This window comes from Salmo salar, chromosome 14 (genome assembly GCF_965601325.2).
Source record: "Salmo salar chromosome 14, fSalSal1, whole genome shotgun sequence".
NCBI classification, from domain to species: domain Eukaryota; kingdom Metazoa; phylum Chordata; class Actinopteri; order Salmoniformes; family Salmonidae; genus Salmo; species Salmo salar.
This window is the reverse complement of record NC_138304.1, coordinates 48,718,568-48,731,299: the sequence shown is the minus strand read 5'-3', so window position 1 is coordinate 48,731,299 and position 12,732 is coordinate 48,718,568.

Here is a 12,732-nt window from a genome sequence, read left to right as displayed (position 1 = left end):
TCCAGAGGACGACTATCTAGAACCAGCAGACCTGGCAGGGTCCATGATTAATTTCGGGACGGCCCAACACCAGGATCCAACCCTGCAGCAAGCCAGAGCAGACGTGCAGGTCGTAGATGGTACTCCCATAAATGATAGGGTGATGCCTAATAGTTTTCCCCACTTCATCATGAAAAATGGTTTGGTGTACAGAGTCTCAAAAATAGGGGTTGATGTGGTGGAACAGTTGTTGGTCCCCACCCGGTACAGGAACACAGTACTGGATCTAGCTCATGGGCACATTCTGGGTGGACACCTTGGTATCGATAAAAACCGAGACCGGATTGTAAGGAGGTTTTACTGGCCAGGAATTCAGGCTGAAGTGGCTCGGCATTGTGGAGAGTGCCCGGAGTGCCAGGTAACAGCTCCCCGACCAGCGTTTAGAAGCCCGTTAGTGCCACTCCCCATAATCGAAACGCCATTTGAGAGGATAGCGATGGACATAGTGGGCCCACTACCCAAATCTGCCAGAGGGCACCAATACATTCTGGTCATTCTAGATTATGCCACTCGCTACCCAGAAGCCATTCCCCTTCGGACAATGGCTTCCAAAAATATCGCCAAGGAACTAGTGCTATTGTTCACCAGGGTTGGGGTCCCAAAGGAGATCCTTACTGACCAGGGGACCCCCTTTAGGTCCCGCTTAATGGCGGACCTTTGTAAATTGTGGCAGGTGAAACAGTTGAGGACATCGGTTTAACATCCACAGACGGACGGGCTGGTTGAGAGATTCAACCGGACCCTGAAGTCAATGCTCAGGAAGGTAATCGACAAGGATGGGAAAAACTGGGATTGCATGTTGCCATATCTGATGTTTGCCATTAGAGAGGTTCCTCAAGCCTCGCTGGGGTTTTCTCCCTTCGAGCTGGTATATGGGAGGCACCCCCGGGGAATCTTAGACATCGCCCGGGAAACCTGGGAACACCAATCCACCCCGTATACTAGTGTCATAGAGCACGTCACGGCAATGCAAAACAGGATAGCCACAGTCATGCCCATCGTCAGAGAGCACATGAGACAAGCACAAGAGCACCAGCGGCACACTTATAACCGGCAGGCTACCCTGAGGGAATTTCAACCGGGAGATAAGGTGTTAGTGCTGATCCCCACGGTAGAGTGCAAACTACTAGCCACATGGAAAGGACCATATGAAGTACTGGAGAGAATAGGAGAAGTTAATTATCGGATCCGACAGCCAGGTCGACGGCCCCAGGAACAGATCTATCACATAAACCTGTTAAAAGCATGGAGAGAGAGAGAAACACTAATGGTCACGTACCCCACACACACTCAGGAGACAGCTGAAGTAAATATTTCACCTACTTTGTCCCCAGCACAAGTACAGGAAGTAAAGACCCTGATCCAGAAAAACAGAGATGTGTTTTCAGAAGTACCCGGCCGAACTGAGGTTACAGCTCATGATATCGTTTCCCTACCAGGGAGAAAAGTGAGCATGAGGCCATATCGGGTACCCGAGGCTCGACAGGCAGCGATTAGAGCAGAGACGGAGAAAATGTTGACAGCTGGAGTGATCGAAGAGTCACATAGTGAGTGGTCTAGCCCAATTGTGATGGTCTCCAAGCCCGATGGGTCTTTGGGGTTCTGTAACGACTTTCGGAAGGTAAATGAAATCTCCAAGTTTGATGCCTACCCCATGCCCAGAGTAGACGAACTACTGGAGAAAATTGGTAAAGCTCGGTACATTACGACCCTGGACCTGACAAAAGGGTACTGGCAAATTCCTCTGACCCCCAGGGCCAAAGAAAAGACAGCCTTTGCAACCCCTGACGGTTTGTTTCAATACACCGTCATGCCATTCGGCCTACACGGGGCCCCAGCCACCTTTCAACGGCTCATGGACAAGGTCCTAAAACCGCACCAAACATACGCCGCAGCTTATTTAGATGACGTGGGGATCTACAGCCCAGATTGGGAATCCCACTTACCCCGGGTACAGGCAGTGTTAGATGCCCTTAGAAAGGCAGGGCTCACGGCGAACCCTGCCAAGTGTTATGTGGGGTTAGAGGAAACGGAGTATCTGGGATACACAGTGGGAAAAGGATTAATCAAACCCCAACGTAAGAAGGTGGAGGCAGTTAGAGAATGGCCGAAACCAGTAAATAAGAAGCAGGTTCGAGCCTTCCTAGGGCTGACCGGGTACTACCGGAAGTTCATCCCAAGTTATGCCACAGTGGCCGCCCCACTCACCGACATGACTAGAGCCAGAGGGCCAAACATGGTCAAGTGGGATGAAAGGGCCACCAAAGCATTTAGGACATTACAGGAGGCCCTCTGCTGTAACCAGTGCTGGTGGTACCAGACTTTGAGAGAGAGAGTTTGTGGTTCAGACGGATGCTTCAGAGGTCGGCTTGGGAGCAGTGCTGTCCCAAGAGGTAGAAGGGGTGGAACACCCCATCCTGTTTTTAAGCAGGAAGCTGGAACCACGGGAAACCAACTACTCAGTTGTTGAGAAAGAGGCGCTGGCAGTAAAGTGGGCTCTGGAAAGCCTGAAATACTACCTGCTGGGGCGCCACTTCACCCTCATCAGTGACCATGCACCACTCACCTGGATGCATAGGGCTAAAGAGAAGAACGCTCGGGTGATTCGGTGGTTTTTGAGTCTCCAACCGTTTCACTTTGACTTGAAACACAGAGCAGGAAAGGAAATGGGAAATGTGGATGGGTTATCCCGCATGCATGCATATTTTTCTGTGGTAGCCCGACCTAGGGGGTCGGATCTAGGGGTGGAGATGTGTGGCAAAGAAGGGGGTCGAGTGATAAATGGCAGATATGTGAGGGCAGAACTAATAAACGGGCTCTGCCCGATCACTAAAATGGCCACCCCGATCAGAACTACAGATCACAAAATGGCCGACTGCCAAAACTACAATTCCCAGAAGCAAGGGGAACCCTCAGAAGGTGGAGCCGACCCACAGATAAAAGGTCAAGAAAAACCAGGAAGAGAGAAGGATCTATGAACCATAGAGAAAGAGACAATCTACATTGGCTGGATTTACCGTGTACGAGCTGGACTGTTTTGGACTTACCTGTTGGCGTTTAGACCTGGACCTACCGAGAACCAGATTTGTGTACCGAACCCTGCTATCCTTGACCTTACCTGCAGCCTGGGTGGACCAGGACAGCGAAACAAACACACAGGTACTGTCATGTTCGAAAGAACTTTCATTCTGGGCCGACTTTGGTGACAGTTTCCCACTTAATTTGTGACAAACGCTCCTAACTTTGAAGAGGTTTGCCACAATATATATATATATATATATTACCTTTATTTATACAGGTTTTTTTCATTGAGATAACATCTCTTTTCCAAGAGAGACCTGGTCCAATAGCAGCAGGGGGAACAACGTTTCAGACCAAACAACTTACTAACACAACATTAAACAAAACTATAAACACACATACAGTACAACAAAAACATTTTACGTTAAAAACACAAGTCTTGACTAAAAACAGCTGTCCTAAAGACAATTACACTCTTCTATGATATATACATCAATCAAGTGTTTAAACTCCACCAACGAAACTAGATAGTAAGTAAAACTATTTCTACCATGACCTGTTCTAATTTTTAGTGCTGTTAGAAGCAAATGAGAATGGGGCCGTAATTGCTATTTATATTTTTCCGACCTGACTAAAAAAGAACGGAGATAAAATGGCATTTTACCCAATATGGTCTTATAAATCAGTGTATAACAGTGTTGCAGGGCAACGCAAGGTCAATGACGACCAGCCAACAGCGCTGTAGAGATCACAATGATATGTTAGACGTTTTTTATTTGTAATGAACCTGAGGGCTGCATGATACACTGAATCAAGTGCTCTCAGGGTAGTGGTTGAGGCCTGCATATATATATATATATATATAACATCAGTAAAATCTAAAACCGCCAGCTCCTTCCTGGCCTCAAAGAAAAACAAGCCTTATGCCGGTAATAAAAATCTATTCTCACCTTGAGCTTCCTTATCAAGTTCTCTACATGCACAGTGAAGCTCAGCTTATCATCAACCCACACACCCAAATATGTGTACACTTTAACTTGCTCTATAGTATGTCCAGCCAATGTAGCAATGACATGATTAGTAACATGCCTGGCATTTGAAAATACCATGCATTTTGGTTTACCCGAATTTAGAACGAGCTTTAAATCATACAGATTCTGTTGTATGATGTTAAATGCTCTTTGGGCATTTTCAAAAGCTAAAGATAAACCACAACCACTTGAATAAAGAACAGTATCATCTGCATAAAAATGAACATCCGCTGTTTCAATAAGATCCCCAATGTTGTTGATATACAAAATGAACAACAGTGGGCTCAAAATAGAACATTGCGGAAGACCTGAGCACTCTTCTATGGACTTTACAACCATCTGCCATTACACATTGTGTACGATTTGATAGGTAATTTGATAGGTAATTTATTAACCAATCTAGAGCATGACCAGTAATTCCACAACATTTTAACCTTTGCACTAAAAGCCTTTGACAAATCAATAAAGACATTTGAGTTATTTCATTGTTTTTATGTCTTCACTATTATTCTGCAATGTAGAAAATATTCAAAAAGAAAGAAAAACCATTGAATGAGTAGGTGTGTCATAACTTTTGACTAGTACTGTATATGGACAGGTGTGTGCCTTTCCAAATCATGTCTAGTCAATTGAGTTTACCACAGGTGAACTCCAATCAAGTTGTAGAAACATCTCAAGGATGATCAATGGGAACAGGATGCACCTGAGCTCAATTTCGAGTCTCATAGCAAAGGGTCTGAATACTTATATAATTAAGGTATTTCTGATGTTTTATTTTTAATACATTTGCAAACATTTCTAAAAACCTGTTTTCACTTTGTCATTATGGGTTATTATGTGTAGATTGAGGAAATTACAAATAATTGTAAGGATGTTTTTGAACGTATTTTGTTGTTGAAGAGAACTGTATTTGTGGTTTTCTTCATGAAATGTATCATGTAATTTTTAAAAAATAAATATATTACATTAACTATTTATTCATAGTTAATATTTACTGAACAAAAATATAAACGCAACAAGCAAACAATTTCAAAGTTTCTACTGAGCTACAGTTCATATAAGGAAATCAGTCAATTGAAATAAATTCATTAGGCCCTAATCTATGGATTTTACAGTGCCTTGCAAAAGTATTCATCCCCCTTGTTGTTTTTCCTATTTTGTTGCATTACAACATGTAATTTTAAATGGGTTTTTATCTGTATCATATGTAATGGACATACACAAAATAGTTCAAATTGGTGAACTGAAATGAAAAATATAGTTTAAAAAAAAAAATTAAACAAAAAAAATAAAAAAAATGTTGCGTGCATACACTTGAAGTCGGAAGTTTACATACACTTAAGTTGGAGTCATTAAAACTCGTTTTCCAACCACTCCACAAATTTCTTGTTAACAAACTATAGTTTTGGCATGTTGGTTAGGACATCTACTCCGTGCATGACACAAGTAATTTTTCCAACAATTATTTAGACAGATAATTTCACTTATAATTCACTGTATCACAATTCCAGTGGGTCAGAAGTTTACATACACTAAGTTGACTGTGCCTGTAAACAGCTTGGAAAATTCCAGAAAATGGTGTCATGGCTTTAGAAGCTAGTGTTCGGATAATTGACATCATTTGAGTCAATTGGAGATGTACCTGTGGATGTATTTCAAGGTTTACCTTCAAACTCAGTGCCTCTTTGCTTGACATCATGGGAAAATCAAAAGAAATCAGCCAGGACCTAAAAAAATAACTTGTAGACCACCACAAGTCTGGTTCATCCTTGGGAGCAATTTCCAAACGCCTGAAGGTACCACGTTCATCTGAACAAACAATAGTAAGCAAGTATAAACAACCATGGGACCATGCAGCCGTCATACCGCTCAAGAAGGAGACGCGTTCTGTCTCCTAGAGATGAACGTACTTTGGTGTGAATAGTGCAAATCAGTCCCAGAACAACAGCAAAGGACCTTGTAAAGATGCTGGAGGAAACAGGTACAAAAGCATCTATATCCACAGTAAAACGAGTCCTATATCGACAGCCTGAAAGGCCGCTCAGCAAAGAAGAAGCCACTGCTCCAAAACCACCATAAAAAAAACAGACTATGGTTTGCAACTGCACATGGGGAAAAAGATCGTACTTTTTGGAGAAATGTCCTCTGGTCTGATGAAACAAAAATAGAACTGTTTGGCCATAATGACCATCGTTATGTTTGGAGGAAAAAGGGGGAGGCTTGCAAGTCGAAGAACACCATCCCAACCGTGAAGCACCGGCTTGGCAGCATCATGTTGTGCGGGTGCTTTGCTGCAGGAGGGACGGGTGCACTTCACAAAATAGATGGCATCATGAGCAAGGAAAATTATATGGATATATTGAAGCAAGGAAGGTCAGGAAGTTAAAGCTTGGTTGCAAATGGGTCTTCCAAATGGACAATGACCCCAAGCATACTTCCAAAGTTGTGGCAAAATGGCTTAAGGACAACAAACTCAAGGTATTGGAGTGGCCATCACAAAGCCCTGACCTCAATCCTCTAGAAAATGTGTGGGCAGAACTGAAAAAGTGTGTGAGCAAAGAGGCCTAGAAATCTGAATCAGTTACACCATCTTTGTCAGGAGGAATTGGCCAAAATTCACCCAACTTATTGTGGGAAGCTTGTGGAAGGCTACCCAAAACGTTTGACCCAAATTAAACAATTTAAAGTCAATCCTACCAAATACTAATTGAGTGAATGTATACTTCTGACCCACTGGGAATGTGATGAAAGAAATAAAAGCTGAAATAAATCATTCTCTCTACTATAATTCTGACATTTCACATTTAAAAAAAAAATTCTCTGGGGGCCAACACGTCCAGCATCTACGACCAATCTACCGAAGCGCAGCTCAGAGTAAATATTTATTGCATTTTCCTTTTCCAAATGGGCAGTAATTTAGAATGCATAAGATACTGTATTTACGAAAGCTTAGCTTGTCCCTTTGTTCCTCAGTCTTCCTGCTCTTTCATTCAAGCCCAACCCCCTCTCTTTATGTTACAAGCCATCATACAGGTTCCTTTCACATGGGACGTTTTCTGTATGACATAATTTGCCTTCTGTGTATTAGTGTGATTAGTTCTGTGTGATTAGTTAGGTATTTAGGAAATAAATAATTAAACTCAATTCAACTTGTTAGCCAGGGTTCGTGAAGATAACCAAGAATTTACAACTTTCAGATGAGACTGAAATAAGGTGACGATTAATATTGACTGCTATTGATGTAAAATATTACTAGGTCTTTCAGAGTTTATTCGGAAGATAACAGCTCTATAAACACTGTTTCGTGGTGCCCCGACTTTCTAGTTAATTACATTTACATGATTAGCTCAATCAGGTAATATTATTTACAGAGAAAGGATTTTATAGAATAGCATGTCATATCACTTAATCCGGCATAGCCAAAGACACGACACCAGTGATGTGCTGGTTAATACGCACTACCCTCTGTAGTGCCTTGCGGTCGGAGGCCGAGCAGTTGCCATACCAGGCTGTGATGCAACCCGTCAGGATGCTCTCGATGGTGCAGCTGTAGAACCTTTTGAGGATTTTTCAAGCTAGCATATAATGTCACAAAAAACTAAACCACAGCTAAATGCAGCACTAACCTTTGATGATCTTCATCAGATGACACACCTAGGACATTATGTTATACATTACATGCATGTTTTGTTCAATCAAGTTCATATTTATATCAAAAAACAGCTTTTTACATTAGCATGTGACGTTCAGAACTAGCATACCCCCCGCAAACATCCGGTGAATTTACTAAATTACTCACGATAAACGTTCACAAAAAACATAACAATTATTTTAAGAATTATAGATACAGAACTCCTCTATGCACTCGATATGTCCGATTTTAAAATAGCTTTTCAGTGAAAGCACATTTTGCAATATTCTCAGTAGATAGCCCAGCCATCACGGCTAGCTATTTAGACACCGACCAAGTTTAGCCCTGACCAAACTCCGATTTACTATTACAAGAGTTTGATTACCTTTGTTGTCTTCGTCAGAATGCACTCCCAGGACTGCTACTTCAATAACAAATGTTGGTTTGGTCCAAAATAATCCATCGTTATATCCAAATAGTGGCGTTTTGTTCGTGCGTTCTAGACACTATCCGAAGTGTAAATAAGGGTTACGAGCATGGCGCAATTCGTGACAAAAGATTTCTAAATATTCCATTACCGTACTTCGAAGCATGTCAACCGCTGTTTAAAATCAATTTTTATGCCATTTTTCTCGTAAAAAAGCGATAATATTCCGACCGGGAATCTGCGTTTAGGTAAACAGAGGAAAGAAAACAAAGCATTCTGTCGACGCGGGCACGCTCCTGAGTCTCACAGTACTGTAACCAACCACTACCCAAACGCGCTACTTTGTTTCAACCAGAGCCTGCAAAGCCACGATTCAGCTTTTTGCCGCCTTCTGAGAGACCATGTGAGCCGTAGGAAGTGTCACGTTACAGCAGAGATCCTCTGTAATGGATAGAGATGGCAAAGAAGGCCAAGAAATGGTCAGACAGGGTACTTCCTGTACAGAATCTTCTCAGGTTTTGGCCTGCCAAATGAGTTCTGTTATACTCACAGACACCATTCAAACAGTTTTAGAAACTTTGGAGTGTTTTCTATCCAAATCTACTAATTATATGCATATTCTAGTTTCTGGGCAGAAGTAATAACCAGATTAAATCGGGTACGTTTTTTATCCGGCCGTGAAAATACTGCCCCCTATCCTAAACAGGTTAACCTGTTATGGATAGGGGGCAGTATTTTCAGATGTAAGAGGTTAAAAAGACCCTAAGGATTGATTGTAAAGAACGTTTGACATGTTTCTACGAACGGTAATGGAACTATGACTTTTCGTGTCTGGATTTACGCTCGTGCGTTATGCCTTTGGATAGTGATCTGAACTCATGAACAAAACGGAGGTATTTGGACATAAATATGGAGTATTTCGAACAAAAATAACATTTCTTGTGGAAGTGGGAGTCCTGGGAGTGCATTCTGATGAAGATCAGCAAAGGTAAGAGAATATTTATAATACTAATTCTGAGTTTAGTTGACCCCAGAACTTGGCGGGTATCTGTATATCTTGCTTTGATGGTGAGCTATGTACTCAGAATATTGAAAAATGTGCTTTCTCCGTAAAGCTATTTTAAAATCTGACAGCGGTTGCATTGAGGAGAAGTATATCTATAATTCTTTCAATAACTGTTGTAGATTTTATCAATGTTTATGATGAGTATTTTTGTAAATTGATGTGCACATTCACCGGTAGTTTTGGTGGGAATACATTTTCTGAACATCACGTTCCAATGTAAAATGGGGTTTTTGGATATAAATATGAACTTGATCGAGCAAAACATACATGTATTGTGTAACATGAAGTCCTATGAGTGCCATCTGATGAAGATCATCAAAGGTTAGTGAATATTTTAGCTGTATTTTTCGTTTTTTTTTATGCATGTCCTTGCTTGGAAAATGGCTGTGTGGTTTTTCTTGTTTATGTCCTAACATAATCTAATTTTATGCTTTCGCCGTAAAGCCTTTTTGAAATCGGACAATGTGGTTAGATTAACGAGAAGTTTATCTTTAAAATGGTGTAAAATAGTTGATTGTTTGAGAAAATGAAATTATGTGTAACGGCCGTCGTCAAAATGAGACCAAGGCGCTGTGGAGGATGTGTTCATCTTGAAAGATTTTAATGGACCGAATGAGCACTTACAAAATAAACCAAAAACGACCAGCAACAGTTCTGTCAGGTTACATAACTAAACAGAAAACATTCACCCACAAAACCCAAAGGAAAAACAGGCTGCCTAAGTATGACTCCCAATCAGCAACAACCATGTACAGCTGTTCCTGATTGGGAGCCATACCCGGCCGAAACAAAGCAATCCCAAACATAGAAAAACAGACATAGAATGCCCACCCAAATCACACCCTGACCAAACCTAAATAGAGACATAAAAAGGATCTCTCAGGTCAGGGCGTGACATTACGAGATTTTTGCTGTTTTGTATTTCGCGCCATGCTATTTCACTGGCTGTTGAATAGTGTGTCCCGCAGGTGGGCCACGTAGCCCTGAGAAGTTAATTGAACATGCGCTACCCTTGGATACAATACTGTACTTCAAATCTATGAAACTCCCCTACTTAATACACTGCTCAAAAAATAAAGGGAACACTAAAATAACACATCCTAGATCTGAATGAATGAAATAATCTTATTAAATACTTTTTTCTTTACATAGTTGAATGTGCTGACAACAAAATCACACAAAAATAATCAATGTAAATCCAATTTATCAACCCATGGAGGTCTGGATTTGGAGTCACACTCAAAATTAAAGTGGAAAACCACACTACAGGCTGATCCAACTTTGATGTAATGTACTTAAAACAAGTCAAAATGAGGCTCAGTAGTGTGTGTGGCCTCCACGTGCCTGTATGACATCCCTACAATGCCTGGGCATGCTCCTGATGAGGTGGCGGATGGTCTCCTGAGGGATCTCCTCCCAGACCTGGACTAAAGCATCCGCCAACTCCTGGACAGTCTGTGGTGCAACGTGGCGTTGGTGGATGGAGCGAGACATGATGTCCCAGATGTGCTCAATTGGATTCAGGTCTGGGGAACGGGCGGGCCAGTCCATAGCATCAATGCCTTCCTCTTGCAGGAACTGCTGACACACTCCAGCCACATGAGGTCTAGCATTGTTTTGCATTAGGAGGAACCCAGGGCCAACCGCACCAGCATATGTTCTCACAAGGGGTCTGAGGATCTAATCTCGGTACCTAATGGCAGTCAGGCTACCTCTGGCGAGCACATGGAGGGCTGTGCGGCCCCCCAAAGAAATGCCACCCCACACCATGACTGACCCACCACCAAACCGGTCATGCTGGAGGATGTTGCAGGCAGCAGAACGTTCTCCACGGCGTCTCCAGACTCTGTCACGTCTGTCACATGTGCTCAGTGTGAACCTGCTTTAATCTGTGAAGAGGACAGGGCGCCAGTGGCGAATTTGCCAATCTTGGTGTTCTCTGGTAAATGCCAAACGTCCTTCACGGTGTTGGGCTGTAAGCACAACCCGCACCTGTGGACGTCGGGCCCTCATACCACCCTCATGGAGTCTGTTTCTGACTGTTTGGGCAGACACATGCACATTTGTGGCCTGCTGGAGGTCATTTTGCAGGGCTCTGGCAGTGCTCCTCCTGCTCCTCCTTGCACAAAGGCGGAGGTAGCGGTCCTGCTGCTAGGTTGTTGCCCTCCTACGGCCTCCTCCACGTCTCCTGATGTACTGGCCTGTCTCCTGGTAGCGCCTCCATGCTCTGGACACTACGCTGACAGACACAGCAAACCTTCTTGCCACAGCTCGCATTGATGTGCCATCCTGGATGAGCTGCACTACCTGAGCCACTTGTGTGGGTTGTAGACTCCGTCTCATGCTACCACTAGAGTGAAAGCACCGCCAGCATTCAAAAGTGACCAAAACATCAGCCAGGAAGCATAGGAACTGAGAAGTGGTCTGTGGTCACCACCTGCAGAACCACTCCTTTATTGGGGGTGTCTTGCTAATTGCCTATAATTTCCACCTGTTTTCTATTCCATTTGCACAACAGCATGTGAAATGTATTGTCAATCAGTGTTGCTTCCTAAGTGGACAGTTTGATTTCACAGAAGTGTGATTGACTTGGAGTTACATTGTGTTGTTTAAGTGTTCCCTTTTATTTTTTTGAGCAGTGTATATTACTTGACTAATTTGGGCCAAGCTTGCGTTACAACATTAAAACCCCTTCAGTCTGTCTGCAAACAGGCTCTCAAAGTATTTGATAGGAATACCCTGCCATTATACACACACAACTGTGATTAATGTGCACTGTCTCTGTAAAATAGAATTAACTCAACCTGCAATCCACTTTACTGACCTGACATTGTTCCATGTAATGGAAACAGATTATAATGTTAGAATACATTAACTTCCTGTTCAAATTCACTGGTGTTACTAAACAATCAAACCAAGAATCAATAACCAGAAACTATCACAAAACTTTTACGATTCAACTATCCAAACCTGAATCACTTACCGCAAAATATATATAGCCTAGCACGCACGACTAACTCAACTATTCTTTCCAGTAGGCAAAATATAACCCCTACTCAAACAACGTTCTGCCTTACCTCTATCGTAAGAGTAAAACATATGTTACAACTTTCTCCTCTCTTTCGGCTTCACACTTATGAAATGTCCAAAACTTTAAAAGTACCATGTAAATCGCCATATTTATTAACTACTTCATTCAACTCTTTTAGCATAATGAACACATTTCGGTGGGTACACTTCGATCGCAATTACCTATCCGCTCCTTATAATTCATTAGATTTAGGCCTCTTCCTCTGATTCGGTTATTTAAATACAACTCCCAATCTCTATATGTCCTCTCAGCAGGCCATTTAGACAACAGACAATGTACTTATCGAATTCGCCTCGCTATTATTTTGAATGCATTCGTCTTTCAATTTAAACTTAACAAGCTATCAAAATGTTCGGTTTATATCTTAAACCACCAATAACAACCGTATCTTTCCAGGCAAAACATACCAACAGTTGAATGACAATC